The sequence below is a fragment of the Haliotis rufescens genome, unplaced genomic scaffold (assembly GCF_023055435.1).
Source record: "Haliotis rufescens isolate VD_foot unplaced genomic scaffold, xgHalRufe1.0.p SCAF_6, whole genome shotgun sequence".
NCBI lineage: Eukaryota > Metazoa > Mollusca > Gastropoda > Lepetellida > Haliotidae > Haliotis > Haliotis rufescens.
Window position 1 is genome coordinate 5122918 of NW_025964334.1, and position 13051 is coordinate 5135968.

Here is a 13051-nt window from a genome sequence, read left to right on the forward strand (position 1 = left end):
AAGAGAGTGAGATAAAATACCCGAACCCCCTATTGACCTAATTAATGTTTGTCTTCACCTGCCTTCTGTTTACAATTCATCATGTAAAATGTTTATTTGTTTCCATATCAGAATGTATTTGACTGCTTGAAACGTGGCTGACTGACTTGCAGTGAAAATGTTGGCCTGTCTATCAGCTGCCCCGGTGGCACAATCGGTTAGCGCGCCGTACTTATAGTCAGTACCTTCCCCATGATCACCATGGGATGAGGAATGCGGAGGTTGTGAGTTCGAGCCTCACCCGGGGCATGCTTGCTTTTATTTACTGCTCTGACAGTTTGACCAACACTGTCGCTTCCAATTCACAACCACTCATTATAGCAGACATGTGGCAGGTGAAATGCATCTTCTAAGCAAAACTTACACATTTTCCTTAGTCTGAAAGTTATAATACCCAACGTGAATGGTGTTTACACAGACTATTGACTACAATCGACCAGCTCTCGCGACCTGCAGCTGTTAAAACCGCGGCGCCTTTCCCCAAGCTATCAGATGCCTCCATAGCTCAGTGGATAGAGCACTGGTCTTGTAAACCAGGGGTCGTGAGTTCGATCCTCACTGGGGGCTAGATATCCTTTGCCGGAATTTTAGCCTTTTGCAGTTGAATTGATAAAACCTCTTATTGGAGCACCACGAGGAAGTGCTGTGGAAGCAGCCTCCGTAGCTCAGTGGTAAGAGCACTGGTCTCGTAAACCAGGGGTCGTGAGTTCGATCCTCACCGGGGGCTATGTTATAGCTTTATTTTGAAAATCCAATCGTTTTTTTCCTATTGAAGTGAACGCAGTCTCAACTTTGAAGCCAATCATTTGTCACATGATCGGGAACAATTGAGTGATCAAGACAGTGACATTGACGACAGAACCAATGAGTTGCGCGTGCCCTTTGTGTCCAAGCGCAGGCCTCCTTTTAAATCTTAAATCGACACCCAAGCCTTCAAATTTCCGATGCCTTTGCCTTGACTCGGCTCAGCAAGTGTCGTTTAACACATATTTTAAAGTGTACAAAATGTATCTGTTCACTTTCCATTTAAATAAGACACCCGTTGTAATAGCACTGGTTGAAGGTGTGTTTGAGATGTGTCATTTTAGTTCCTTTTGCAGGAGTTGTGCTTCTGAGTATAGTTGTCGAGAGTGAACATAAGGATTAATAAGTCACCATCAATGGCTAACTGCCTCCATAGCTCAGTGGATAGAGCACTGGTCTTGTAAACCAGGGGTCGTGAGTTCGATCCTCACTGGGGGCTCATTCTTCTTTTACAGTTTTTTTATCACCCAGGAGTCAGTAAACGATTGCTGTCACGCGGAAACTATATTTCTCCTTAGAGGCAAATAAACCAACCGGCACTCGTTTTAGCTGCATCAACATGTGAGAATGGTCAGCTTACAACCAAATTCTATATTTCTTAAGAGGTAAAGAAGAGAGTGAGATAAAATACCCGAACCCCCTATTGACCTAATTAATGTTTGTCTTCACCTGCCTTCTGTTTACAATTCATCATGTAAAATGTTTATTTGTTTCCATATCAGAATGTATTTGACTGCTTGAAACGTGGCTGACTGACTTGCAGTGAAAATGTTGGCCTGTCTATCAGCTGCCCCGGTGGCACAATCGGTTAGCGCGCCGTACTTATAGTCAGTACCTTCCCCATGATCACCATGGGATGAGGAATGCGGAGGTTGTGAGTTCGAGCCTCACCCGGGGCATGCTTGCTTTTATTTACTGCTCTGACAGTTTGACCAACACTGTCGCTTCCAATTCACAACCACTCATTATAGCAGACATGTGGCAGGTGAAATGCATCTTCTAAGGAAAACGTACACATTTTCCTTAGTCTGAAAGTTATAATACCCAACGTGAATGGTGTTTACACAGACTATTGACTACAATCGACCAGCTCTCGCGACCAGCAGCTGTTAAAACCGCGGCGCCTTTCCCCAAGCTATCAGATGCCTCCATAGCTCAGTGGATAGAGCACTGGTCTTGTAAACCAGGGGTCGTGAGTTCGATCCTCACTGGGGGCTAGATATCCTTTGCCGGAATTTTAGCCTTTTGCAGTTGAATTGATAAAACCTCTTATTGGAGCACCACGAGGAAGTGCTGTGGAAGCAGCCTCCGTAGCTCAGTGGTAAGAGCACTGGTCTCGTAAACCAGGGTTCGTGAGTTCGATCCTCACCGGGGGCTATGTTATAGCTTTATTTCGAAAATCCAATCGTTTTTTTCCTATTAAAGTGAACGCAGTCTCAACTTTGAAGCCAATCATTTGTCACATGATCGGGAACAATTGAGTGATCAAGACAGTGACATTGACGACAGAACCCATGAGTTGCGCGTGCCCTTTGATATCCAAGCGCAGGCCTCCTTTTAAATCTTAAATCGACACCCAAGCCTTCAAATTTCCGATGCCTTTGCCTTGAATCGGCTCAGCAAGTGTCGTTTAACACATATTTTAAAAGTGTACAAAATGTATCTGTTCACTTTCCATTTAAATAAGACACCCGTTGTAATAGCACTGGTTGAAGGTGTGTTTGAGATGTGTCATTTTAGTTCCTTTTGCAGGAGTTGTGCTTCTGAGTATAGTTGTCGAGAGTGAACATAAGGATTAATAAGTCACCATCAATGGCTAACTGCCTCCATAGCTCAGTGGATAGAGCACTGGTCTTGTGAACCAGGGGTCGTGAGTTCGATCCTCACTGGGGGCTCATTCTTCTTTTACAGTTTTTTTATCACCCAGGAGTCAGTAAACGATTGCTGTCACGCGGAAACTATATTTCTCCTTAGAGGCAAATAAACCAACCGGCACTCGTTTTAGCTGCATCAACATGTGAGAATGGTCAGCTTACAACCAAATTCTATATTTCTTAAGAGGTAAAGAAGAGAGTGAGATAAAATACCCGAACCCCCTATTGACCTAATTAATGTTTGTCTTCACCTGCCTTCTGTTTACAATTCATCATGTAAAATGTTTATTTGTTTCCATATCAGAATGTATTTGACTGCTTGAAACGTGGCTGACTGACTTGCAGTGAAAATGTTGGCCTGTCTATCAGCTGCCCCGGTGGCACAATCGGTTAGCGCGCCGTACTTATAGTCAGTACCTTCCCCATGATCACCATGGGATGAGGAATGCGGAGGTTGTGAGTTCGAGCCTCACCCGGGGCATGCTTGCTTTTATTTACTGCTCTGACAGTTTGACCAACACTGTCGCTTCCAATTCACAACCACTCATTATAGCAGACATGTGGCAGGTGAAATGCATCTTCTAAGCAAAACTTACACATTTTCCTTAGTCTGAAAGTTATAATACCCAACGTGAATGGTGTTTACACAGACTATTGACTACAATCGACCAGCTCTCGCGACCTGCAGCTGTTAAAACCGCGGCGCCTTTCCCCAAGCTATCAGATGCCTCCATAGCTCAGTGGATAGAGCACTGGTCTTGTAAACCAGGGGTCGTGAGTTCGATCCTCACTGGGGGCTAGATATCCTTTGCCGGAATTTTAGCCTTTTGCAGTTGAATTGATAAAACCTCTTATTGGAGCACCACGAGGAAGTGCTGTGGAAGCAGCCTCCGTAGCTCAGTGGTAAGAGCACTGGTCTCGTAAACCAGGGGTCGTGAGTTCGATCCTCACCGGGGGCTATGTTATAGCTTTATTTTGAAAATCCAATCGTTTTTTTCCTATTGAAGTGAACGCAGTCTCAACTTTGAAGCCAATCATTTGTCACATGATCGGGAACAATTGAGTGATCAAGACAGTGACATTGACGACAGAACCCATGAGTTGCGCGTGCCCTTTGTGTCCAAGCGCAGGCCTCCTTTTAAATCTTAAATCGACACCCAAGCCTTCAAATTTCCGATGCCTTTGCCTTGACTCGGCTCAGCAAGTGTCGTTTAACACATATTTTAAAGTGTACAAAATGTATCTGTTCACTTTCCATTTAAATAAGACACCCGTTGCAATAGCACTGGTTGAAGGTGTGTTTGAGATGTGTCATTTTAGTTCCTTTTGCAGGAGTTGTGCTTCTGAGTATAGTTGTCGAGAGTGAACATAAGGATTAATAAGTCACCATCAATGCCTAACTGCATCATAGCTCAGTGGATAGAGCACTGGTCTTGTAAACCAGGGGTCGTGAGTTCGATCCTCACTGGGGGCTCATTCTTCTTTTACAGGTTTTTTTATCATCCAGGAGTCAGTAAACGATTGCTGTCACGCGGATACTATATTTCTCCTTAGAGGCAAATAAACCAACCGGCACTCGTTTTAGCTGCATCAACATGTGAGAATGGTCAGCTTACAACCAAATTCTATATTTCTTAAGAGGTAAAGAAGAGAGTGAGATAAAATACCCGAACCCCCTATTGACCTAATTAATGTTTGTCTTCACCTGCCTTCTGTTTACAATTCATCATGTAAAATGTTTATTTGTTTCCATATCAGAATGTATTTGACTGCTTGAAACGTGGCTGACTGACTTGCAGTGAAAATGTTGACCTGTCTATCAGCTGCCCCGGTGGCACAATCGGTTAGCGCGCCGTACTTATAGTCAGTACCTTCCCCATGATCACCATGGGATGAGGAATGCGGAGGTTGTGAGTTCGAGCCTCACCCGGGGCATGCTTGCTTTTATTTACTGCTCTGACAGTTTGACCAACACTGTCGCTTCCAATTCACAACCACTCATTATAGCAGACATGTGGCAGGTGAAATGCATCTTCTAAGCAAAACTTACACACTTTCCTTAGTCTGAAAGTTATAATACCCAACGTGAATGGTGTTTACACAGACTATTGACTACAATCGACCAGCTCTCGCGACCAGCAGCTGTTAAAACCGCGGCGCCTTTCCCCAAGCTATCAGATGCCTCCATAGCTCAGTGGATAGAGCACTGGTCTTGTAAACCAGGGGTCGTGAGTTCGATCCTCACTGGGGGCTAGATATCCTTTGCCGGAATTTTAGCCTTTTGCAGTTGAATTGATAAAACCTCTTATTGGAGCACCACGAGGAAGTGCTGTGGAAGCAGCCTCCGTAGCTCAGTGGTAAGAGCACTGGTCTCGTAAACCAGGGGTCGTGAGTTCGATCCTCACCGGGGGCTATGTTATAGCTTTATTTTGAAAATCCAATCGTTTTTTTCCTATTGAAGTGAACGCAGTCTCAACTTTGAAGCCAATCATTTGTCACATGATCGGGAACAATTGAGTGATCAAGACAGTGACATTGACGACAGAACCCATGAGTTGCGCGTGCCCTTTGATTTCCAAGCGCAGGCCTCCTATTAAATCTTAAATCGACACCCAAGCCTTCAAATTTCCGATGCCTTTGCCTTGACTCGGCTCAGCAAGTGTCGTTTAACACATATTTTAAAGTGTACAAAATGTATCTGTTCACTTTCCATTTAAATAAGACACCCGTTGTAATAGCACTGGTTGAAGGTGTGTTTGAGATGTGTCATTTTAGTTCCTTTTGCAGGAGTTGTGCTTCTGAGTATAGTTGTCGAGAGTGAACATAAGGATTAATAAGTCACCATCAATGGCTAACTGCCTCCATAGCTCAGTGGATAGAGCACCTGTCTTGTACACCAGGTGTCGTGAGTTCGATCCTCACTGGGGGCTCATTCTTCTTTTACAGTTTTTTTATCACCCAGGAGTCAGTAAACGATTGCTGTCACGCGGAAACTATATTTCTCCTTAGAGGCAAATAAACCAACCGGCACTCATTTTAGCTGCATCAACATGTGAGAATGGTCAGCTTACAACCAAATTCTATATTTCATAAGAGGTTAAGAAGAGAGTGAGATAAAATACCCGAACCCCCTATTGACCTAATTAATGTTTGTCTTCACCTGCCTTCTGTTTTCAATTCATCATGTAAAATGTTTATTTGTTTCCATATCAGAATGTATTTGACTGCTTGAAACGTGGCTGACTGACTTGCAGTGAAAATGTTGGCCTGTCTATCAGCTGCCCCGGTGGCACAATCGGTTAGCGCGCCGTACTTATAGTCAGTACCTTCCCCATGATCACCATGGGATGAGGAATGCGGAGGTTGTGAGTTCGAGCCTCACCCGGGGCATGCTTGCTTTTATTTACTGCTCTGACAGTTTGACCAACACTGTCGCTTCCAATTCACAACCACTCATTATAGCAGACATGTGGCAGGTGAAATGCATCTTCTAAGCAAAACTTACACATTTTCCTTAGTCTGAAAGTTATAATACCCAACGTGAATGGTGTTTACACAGACTATTGACTACAATCGACCAGCTCTCGCGACCTGCAGCTGTTAAAACCGCGGCGCCTTTCCCCAAGCTATCAGATGCCTCCATAGCTCAGTGGATAGAGCACTGGTCTTGTAAACCAGGGGTCGTGAGTTCGATCCTCACTGGGGGCTAGATATCCTTTGCCGGAATTTTAGCCTTTTGCAGTTGAATTGATAAAACCTCTTATTGGAGCACCACGAGGAAGTGCTGTGGAAGCAGCCTCCGTAGCTCAGTGGTAAGAGCACTGGTCTCGTAAACCAGGGTTCGTGAGTTCGATCCTCACCGGGGGCTATGTTATAGCTTTATTTCGAAAATCCAATCGTTTTTTTCCTATTGAAGTGAACGCAGTCTCAACTTTGAAGCCAATCATTTGTCACATGATCGGGAACAATTGAGTGATCAAGACAGTGACATTGACGACAGAACCCATGAGTTGCGCGTGCCCTTTGATATCCAAGCTCAGGCCTCCTTTTAAATCTTAAATCGACACCCAAGCCTTCAAATTTCCGATGCCTTTGCCTTGACTCGGCTCAGCAAGTGTCGTTTAACACATATTTTAAAAGTGTACAAAATGTATCTGTTCACTTTCCATTTAAATAAGACACCCGTTGTAATAGCACTGGTTGAAGGTGTGTTTGAGATGTGTCATTTTAGTTCCTTTTGCAGGAGTTGTGCTTCTGAGTATAGTTGTCGAGAGTGAACATAAGGATTAATAAGTCACCATCAATGGCTAACTGCCTCCATAGCTCAGTGGATAGAGCACTGGTCTTGTGAACCAGGGGTCGTGAGTTCGATCCTCACTGGGGGCTCATTCTTCTTTTACAGTTTTTTTATCACCCAGGAGTCAGTAAACGATTGCTGTCACGCGGAAACTATATTTCTCCTTAGAGGCAAATAAACCAACCGGCACTCGTTTTAGCTGCATCAACATGTGAGAATGGTCAGCTTACAACCAAATTCTATATTTCTTAAGAGGTAAAGAAGAGAGTGAGATAAAATACCCGAACCCCCTATTGACCTAATTAATGTTTGTCTTCACCTGCCTTCTGTTTACAATTCATCATGTAAAATGTTTATTTGTTTCCATATCAGAATGTATTTGACTGCTTGAAACGTGGCTGACTGACTTGCAGTGAAAATGTTGGCCTGTCTATCAGCTGCCCCGGTGGCACAATCGGTTAGCGCGCCGTACTTATAGTCAGTACCTTCCCCATGATCACCATGGGATGAGGAATGCGGAGGTTGTGAGTTCGAGCCTCACCCGGGGCATGCTTGCTTTTATTTACTGCTCTGACAGTTTGACCAACACTGTCGCTTCCAATTCACAACCACTCATTATAGCAGACATGTGGCAGGTGAAATGCATCTTCTAAGCAAAACTTACACATTTTCCTTAGTCTGAAAGTTATAATATCCAACGTGAATGGTGTTTACACAGACTATTCACTACAATCGACCAGCTCTCGCGACCAGCAGCTGTTAAAACCGCGGCGCCTTTCCCCAAGTTATCAGATGCCTCCATAGCTCAGTGGATAGAGCACTGGTCTTGTAAACCAGGGGTCGTGAGTTCGATCCTCACTGGGGGCTAGATATCCTTTGCCGGAATTTTAGCCTTTTGCAGTTGAATTGATAAAACCTCTTATTGGAGCACCACGAGGAAGTGCTGTGGAAGCAGCCTCCGTAGCTCAGTGGTAAGAGCACTGGTCTCGTAAACCAGGGGTCGTGAGTTCGATCCTCACCGGGGGCTATGTTATAGCTTTATTTTGAAAATCCAATCGTTTTTTTCCTATTGAAGTGAACGCAGTCTCAACTTTGAAGCCAATCATTTGTCACATGATCGGGAACAATTGAGTGATCAAGACAGTGACATTGACGACAGAACCAATGAGTTGCGCGTGCCCTTTGTGTCCAAGCGCAGGCCTCCTTTTAAATCTTAAATCGACACCCAAGCCTTCAAATTTCCGATGCCTTTGCCTTGACTCGGCTCAGCAAGTGTCGTTTAACACATATTTTAAAGTGTACAAAATGTATCTGTTTACTTTCCATTTAAATAAGACACCCGTTGTAATAGCACTGGTTGAAGGTGTGTTTGAGATGTGTCATTTTAGTTCCTTTTGCAGGAGTTGTGCTTCTGAGTATAGTTGTCGAGAGTGAACATAAGGATTAATAAGTCACCATCAATGGCTAACTGCCTCCATAGCTCAGTGGATAGAGCACTGGTCTTGTAAACCAGGGGTCGTGAGTTCGATCCTCACTGGGGGCTCATTCTTCTTTTACAGTTTTTTTTATCACCCAGGAGTCAGTAAACGATTGCTGTCACGCGGATACTATATTTCTCCTTAGAGGCAAATAAACCAACCGGCACTCGTTTTAGCTGCATCAACATGTGAGAATGGTCAGCTTACAACCAAATTCTATATTTCTTAAGAGGTAAAGAAGAGAGTGAGATAAAATACCCGAACCCCCTATTGACCTAATTAATGTTTGTCTTCACCTGCCTTCTGTTTACAATTCATCATGAAAAATGTTTATTTGTTTCCATATCAGAATGTATTTGACTGCTTGAAACGTGGCTGACTGACTTGCAGTGAAAATGTTGGCCTGTCTATCAGCTGCCCTGGTGGCACAATCGGTTAGCGCGCCGTACTTATAGTCAGTACCTTCCCCATGATCACCATGGGATGAGGAATGCGGAGGTTGTGAGTTCGAGCCTCACCCGGGGCATGCTTGCTTTTATTTACTGCTCTGACAGTTTGACCAACACTGTCGCTTCCAATTCACAACCACTCATTATAGCAGACATGTGGCAGGTGAAATGCATCTTCTAAGCAAAACTTACACATTTTCCTTAGTCTGAAAGTTATAATACCCAACGTGAATGGTGTTTACACAGACTATTGACTACAATCGACCAGCTCTCGCGACCAGCAGCTGTTAAAACCGCGGCGCCTTTCCCCAAGCTATCAGATGCCTCCATAGCTCAGTGGATAGAGCACTGGTCTTGTAAACCAGGGGTCGTGAGTTCGATCCTCACTGGGGGCTAGATATCCTTTGCCGGAATTTTAGCCTTTTGCAGTTGAATTGATAAAACCTCTTATTGGAGCACCACGAGGAAGTGCTGTGGAAGCAGCCTCCGTAGCTCAGTGGTAAGAGCACTGGTCTCGTAAACCAGGGTTCGTGAGTTCGATCCTCACCGGGGGCTATGTTATAGCTTTATTTCGAAAATCCAATCGTTTTTTTCCTATTGAAGTGAACGCAGTCTCAACTTTGAAGCCAATCATTTGTCACATGATCGGGAACAATTGAGTGATCAAGACAGTGACATTGACGACAGAACCCATGAGTTCCGCGTGCCCTTTGATTTCCAAGCGCAGGCCTCCTTTTAAATCTTAAATCGACACCCAAGCCTTCAAATTTCCGATGCCTTTGCCTTGACTCGGCTCAGCAAGTGTCGTTTAACACATATTTTAAAGTGTACAAAATGTATCTGTTCACTTTCCATTTAAATAAGACACCCGTTGTAATAGCACTGGTTGAAGGTGTGTTTGAGATGTGTCATTTTAGTTCCTTTTGCAGGAGTTGTGCTTCTGAGTATAGTTGTCGAGAGTGAACATAAGGATTAATAAGTCACCATCAATGGCTAACTGCCTCCATAGCTCAGTGGATAGAGCACCTGTCTTGTACACCAGGTGTCGTGAGTTCGATCCTCACTGGGGGCTCATTCTTCTTTTACAGTTTTTTTTATCACCCAGGAGTCAGTAAACGATTGCTGTCACGCGGATACTATATTTCTCCTTAGAGGCAAATAAACCAACCGGCACTCGTTTTAGCTGCATCAACATGTGAGAATGGTCAGCTTACAACCAAATTCTATATTTCATAAGAGGTTAAGAAGAGAGTGAGATAAAATACCCGAACCCCCTATTGACCTAATTAATGTTTGTCTTCACCTGCCTTCTGTTTTCAATTCATCATGTAAAATGTTTATTTGTTTCCATATCAGAATGTATTTGACTGCTTGAAACGTGGCTGACTGACTTGCAGTGAAAATGTTGGCCTGTCTATCAGCTGCCCCGGTGGCACAATCGGTTAGCGCGCCGTACTTATAGTCAGTACCTTCCCCATGATCACCATGGGATGAGGAATGCGGAGGTTGTGAGTTCGAGCCTCACCCGGGGCATGCTTGCTTTTATTTACTGCTCTGACAGTTTGACCAACACTGTCGCTTCCAATTCACAACCACTCATTATAGCAGACATGTGGCAGGTGAAATGCATCTTCTAAGCAAAACTTACACATTTTCCTTAGTCTGAAAGTTATAATATCCAACGTGAATGGTGTTTACACAGACTATTCACTACAATCGACCAGCTCTCGCGACCAGCAGCTGTTAAAACCGCGGCGCCTTTCCCCAAGTTATCAGATGCCTCCATAGCTCAGTGGATAGAGCACTGGTCTTGTAAACCAGGGGTCGTGAGTTCGATCCTCACTGGGGGCTAGATATCCTTTGCCGGAATTTTAGCCTTTTGCAGTTGAATTGATAAAACCTCTTATTGGAGCACCACGAGGAAGTGCTGTGGAAGCAGCCTCCGTAGCTCAGTGGTAAGAGCACTGGTCTCGTAAACCAGGGGTCGTGAGTTCGATCCTCACCGGGGGCTATGTTATAGCTTTATTTTGAAAATCCAATCGTTTTTTTCCTATTGAAGTGAACGCAGTCTCAACTTTGAAGCCAATCATTTGTCACATGATCGGGAACAATTGAGTGATCAAGACAGTGACATTGACGACAGAACCAATGAGTTGCGCGTGCCCTTTGTGTCCAAGCGCAGGCCTCCTTTTAAATCTTAAATCGACACCCAAGCCTTCAAATTTCCGATGCCTTTGCCTTGACTCGGCTCAGCAAGTGTCGTTTAACACATATTTTAAAGTGTACAAAATGTATCTGTTTACTTTCCATTTAAATAAGACACCCGTTGTAATAGCACTGGTTGAAGGTGTGTTTGAGATGTGTCATTTTAGTTCCTTTTGCAGGAGTTGTGCTTCTGAGTATAGTTGTCGAGAGTGAACATAAGGATTAATAAGTCACCATCAATGGCTAACTGCCTCCATAGCTCAGTGGATAGAGCACTGGTCTTGTAAACCAGGGGTCGTGAGTTCGATCCTCACTGGGGGCTCATTCTTCTTTTACAGTTTTTTTTATCACCCAGGAGTCAGTAAACGATTGCTGTCACGCGGATACTATATTTCTCCTTAGAGGCAAATAAACCAACCGGCACTCGTTTTAGCTGCATCAACATGTGAGAATGGTCAGCTTACAACCAAATTCTATATTTCTTAAGAGGTAAAGAAGAGAGTGAGATAAAATACCCGAACCCCCTATTGACCTAATTAATGTTTGTCTTCACCTGCCTTCTGTTTACAATTCATCATGAAAAATGTTTATTTGTTTCCATATCAGAATGTATTTGACTGCTTGAAACGTGGCTGACTGACTTGCAGTGAAAATGTTGGCCTGTCTATCAGCTGCCCTGGTGGCACAATCGGTTAGCGCGCCGTACTTATAGTCAGTACCTTCCCCATGATCACCATGGGATGAGGAATGCGGAGGTTGTGAGTTCGAGCCTCACCCGGGGCATGCTTGCTTTTATTTACTGCTCTGACAGTTTGACCAACACTGTCGCTTCCAATTCACAACCACTCATTATAGCAGACATGTGGCAGGTGAAATGCATCTTCTAAGCAAAACTTACACATTTTCCTTAGTCTGAAAGTTATAATACCCAACGTGAATGGTGTTTACACAGACTATTGACTACAATCGACCAGCTCTCGCGACCTGCAGCTGTTAAAACCGCGGCGCCTTTCCCCAAGCTATCAGATGCCTCCATAGCTCAGTGGATAGAGCACTGGTCTTGTAAACCAGGGGTCGTGAGTTCGATCCTCACTGGGGGCTAGATATCCTTTGCCGGAATTTTAGCCTTTTGCAGTTGAATTGATAAAACCTCTTATTGGAGCACCACGAGGAAGTGCTGTGGAAGCAGCCTCCGTAGCTCAGTGGTAAGAGCACTGGTCTCGTAAACCAGGGGTCGTGAGTTCGATCCTCACCGGGGGCTATGTTATAGCTTTATTTTGAAAATCCAATCGTTTTTTTCTATTGAAGTGAACGCAGTCTCAACTTTGAAGCCAATCATTTGTCACATGATCGGGAACAATTGAGTGATCAAGACAGTGACATTGACGACAGAACCAATGAGTTGCGCGTGCCCTTTGTGTCCAAGCGCAGGCCTCCTTTTAAATCTTAAATTGACACCCAAGCCTTCAAATTTCCGATGCCTTTGCCTTGACTCGGCTCAGCAAGTGTCGTTTAACACATATTTTAAAAGTGTACAAAATGTATCTGTTCACTTTCCATTTAAATAAGACACCCGTTGTAATAGCACTGGTTGAAGGTGTGTTTGAGATGTGTCATTTTAGTTCCTTTTGCAGGAGTTGTGCTTCTGAGTATAGTTGTCGAGAGTGAACATAAGGATTAATAAGTCACCATCAATGGCTAACTGCCTCCATAGCTCAGTGGATAGAGCACTGGTCTTGTAAACCAGGGGTCGTGAGTTCGATCCTCACTGGGGGCTCATTCTTCTTTTACAGTTTTTTTATCACCCAGGAGTCAGTAAACGATTGCTGTCACGCGGAAACTATATTTCTCCTTAGAGGCAAATAAACCAACCGGCACTCGTTTTAGCTGCATCAACATGTGAGA

General features: G+C 44.1%; 36 non-coding genes across 36 annotated transcripts; all 36 read left to right on the plus strand.

Moving 5' to 3' along the window:
• The first annotated feature begins 178 nt into the window (after positions 1-178).
• Trnai-uau lies at positions 179-288 on the plus strand. The gene is made up of 2 exons: positions 179-216; positions 253-288. It is a non-coding gene; the product is annotated as a tRNA-Ile (tRNA).
• Positions 289-533: 245 nt separating this feature from the next.
• Trnat-ugu lies at positions 534-606 on the plus strand. The gene has a single exon. It is a non-coding gene; the product is annotated as a tRNA-Thr (tRNA).
• Positions 607-693: 87 nt separating this feature from the next.
• Positions 694-766, plus strand: Trnat-cgu. The gene has a single exon. It is a non-coding gene; the product is annotated as a tRNA-Thr (tRNA).
• Positions 767-1209: 443 nt separating this feature from the next.
• Positions 1210-1282, plus strand: Trnat-ugu. The gene has a single exon. It is a non-coding gene; the product is annotated as a tRNA-Thr (tRNA).
• Positions 1283-1632: 350 nt separating this feature from the next.
• On the plus strand, positions 1633-1742 carry Trnai-uau. The gene is made up of 2 exons: positions 1633-1670; positions 1707-1742. It is a non-coding gene; the product is annotated as a tRNA-Ile (tRNA).
• Positions 1743-1987: 245 nt separating this feature from the next.
• On the plus strand, positions 1988-2060 carry Trnat-ugu. Its single transcript has one exon. It is a non-coding gene; the product is annotated as a tRNA-Thr (tRNA).
• Positions 2061-2147: 87 nt separating this feature from the next.
• On the plus strand, positions 2148-2220 carry Trnat-cgu. The gene has a single exon. It is a non-coding gene; the product is annotated as a tRNA-Thr (tRNA).
• A 445-nt stretch (positions 2221-2665) lies between these two features.
• Trnat-ugu lies at positions 2666-2738 on the plus strand. The gene has a single exon. It is a non-coding gene; the product is annotated as a tRNA-Thr (tRNA).
• A 350-nt stretch (positions 2739-3088) lies between these two features.
• Trnai-uau lies at positions 3089-3198 on the plus strand. Its single transcript has 2 exons — positions 3089-3126; positions 3163-3198. It is a non-coding gene; the product is annotated as a tRNA-Ile (tRNA).
• Positions 3199-3443: 245 nt separating this feature from the next.
• Positions 3444-3516, plus strand: Trnat-ugu. The gene has a single exon. It is a non-coding gene; the product is annotated as a tRNA-Thr (tRNA).
• Positions 3517-3603: 87 nt separating this feature from the next.
• Trnat-cgu lies at positions 3604-3676 on the plus strand. Its single transcript has one exon. It is a non-coding gene; the product is annotated as a tRNA-Thr (tRNA).
• A 435-nt stretch (positions 3677-4111) lies between these two features.
• Positions 4112-4191, plus strand: Trnat-ugu. Its single transcript has one exon. It is a non-coding gene; the product is annotated as a tRNA-Thr (tRNA).
• Positions 4192-4542: 351 nt separating this feature from the next.
• Trnai-uau lies at positions 4543-4652 on the plus strand. The gene is made up of 2 exons: positions 4543-4580; positions 4617-4652. It is a non-coding gene; the product is annotated as a tRNA-Ile (tRNA).
• Positions 4653-4897: 245 nt separating this feature from the next.
• On the plus strand, positions 4898-4970 carry Trnat-ugu. The gene has a single exon. It is a non-coding gene; the product is annotated as a tRNA-Thr (tRNA).
• Positions 4971-5057: 87 nt separating this feature from the next.
• On the plus strand, positions 5058-5130 carry Trnat-cgu. Its single transcript has one exon. It is a non-coding gene; the product is annotated as a tRNA-Thr (tRNA).
• Positions 5131-5574: 444 nt separating this feature from the next.
• Trnat-ugu lies at positions 5575-5647 on the plus strand. The gene has a single exon. It is a non-coding gene; the product is annotated as a tRNA-Thr (tRNA).
• Positions 5648-5997: 350 nt separating this feature from the next.
• Positions 5998-6107, plus strand: Trnai-uau. The gene is made up of 2 exons: positions 5998-6035; positions 6072-6107. It is a non-coding gene; the product is annotated as a tRNA-Ile (tRNA).
• A 245-nt stretch (positions 6108-6352) lies between these two features.
• On the plus strand, positions 6353-6425 carry Trnat-ugu. The gene has a single exon. It is a non-coding gene; the product is annotated as a tRNA-Thr (tRNA).
• An 87-nt stretch (positions 6426-6512) lies between these two features.
• Trnat-cgu lies at positions 6513-6585 on the plus strand. Its single transcript has one exon. It is a non-coding gene; the product is annotated as a tRNA-Thr (tRNA).
• Positions 6586-7030: 445 nt separating this feature from the next.
• On the plus strand, positions 7031-7103 carry Trnat-ugu. The gene has a single exon. It is a non-coding gene; the product is annotated as a tRNA-Thr (tRNA).
• A 350-nt stretch (positions 7104-7453) lies between these two features.
• Trnai-uau lies at positions 7454-7563 on the plus strand. Its single transcript has 2 exons — positions 7454-7491; positions 7528-7563. It is a non-coding gene; the product is annotated as a tRNA-Ile (tRNA).
• Positions 7564-7808: 245 nt separating this feature from the next.
• Positions 7809-7881, plus strand: Trnat-ugu. The gene has a single exon. It is a non-coding gene; the product is annotated as a tRNA-Thr (tRNA).
• An 87-nt stretch (positions 7882-7968) lies between these two features.
• On the plus strand, positions 7969-8041 carry Trnat-cgu. Its single transcript has one exon. It is a non-coding gene; the product is annotated as a tRNA-Thr (tRNA).
• A 443-nt stretch (positions 8042-8484) lies between these two features.
• Positions 8485-8557, plus strand: Trnat-ugu. The gene has a single exon. It is a non-coding gene; the product is annotated as a tRNA-Thr (tRNA).
• Positions 8558-8908: 351 nt separating this feature from the next.
• On the plus strand, positions 8909-9018 carry Trnai-uau. Its single transcript has 2 exons — positions 8909-8946; positions 8983-9018. It is a non-coding gene; the product is annotated as a tRNA-Ile (tRNA).
• A 245-nt stretch (positions 9019-9263) lies between these two features.
• Trnat-ugu lies at positions 9264-9336 on the plus strand. The gene has a single exon. It is a non-coding gene; the product is annotated as a tRNA-Thr (tRNA).
• Positions 9337-9423: 87 nt separating this feature from the next.
• Trnat-cgu lies at positions 9424-9496 on the plus strand. The gene has a single exon. It is a non-coding gene; the product is annotated as a tRNA-Thr (tRNA).
• A 444-nt stretch (positions 9497-9940) lies between these two features.
• On the plus strand, positions 9941-10013 carry Trnat-ugu. The gene has a single exon. It is a non-coding gene; the product is annotated as a tRNA-Thr (tRNA).
• Positions 10014-10364: 351 nt separating this feature from the next.
• On the plus strand, positions 10365-10474 carry Trnai-uau. Its single transcript has 2 exons — positions 10365-10402; positions 10439-10474. It is a non-coding gene; the product is annotated as a tRNA-Ile (tRNA).
• Positions 10475-10719: 245 nt separating this feature from the next.
• On the plus strand, positions 10720-10792 carry Trnat-ugu. Its single transcript has one exon. It is a non-coding gene; the product is annotated as a tRNA-Thr (tRNA).
• An 87-nt stretch (positions 10793-10879) lies between these two features.
• Trnat-cgu lies at positions 10880-10952 on the plus strand. Its single transcript has one exon. It is a non-coding gene; the product is annotated as a tRNA-Thr (tRNA).
• A 443-nt stretch (positions 10953-11395) lies between these two features.
• Positions 11396-11468, plus strand: Trnat-ugu. The gene has a single exon. It is a non-coding gene; the product is annotated as a tRNA-Thr (tRNA).
• A 351-nt stretch (positions 11469-11819) lies between these two features.
• Trnai-uau lies at positions 11820-11929 on the plus strand. Its single transcript has 2 exons — positions 11820-11857; positions 11894-11929. It is a non-coding gene; the product is annotated as a tRNA-Ile (tRNA).
• A 245-nt stretch (positions 11930-12174) lies between these two features.
• Trnat-ugu lies at positions 12175-12247 on the plus strand. The gene has a single exon. It is a non-coding gene; the product is annotated as a tRNA-Thr (tRNA).
• An 87-nt stretch (positions 12248-12334) lies between these two features.
• On the plus strand, positions 12335-12407 carry Trnat-cgu. Its single transcript has one exon. It is a non-coding gene; the product is annotated as a tRNA-Thr (tRNA).
• Positions 12408-12850: 443 nt separating this feature from the next.
• Positions 12851-12923, plus strand: Trnat-ugu. The gene has a single exon. It is a non-coding gene; the product is annotated as a tRNA-Thr (tRNA).
• Positions 12924-13051: the final 128 nt, after the last annotated feature.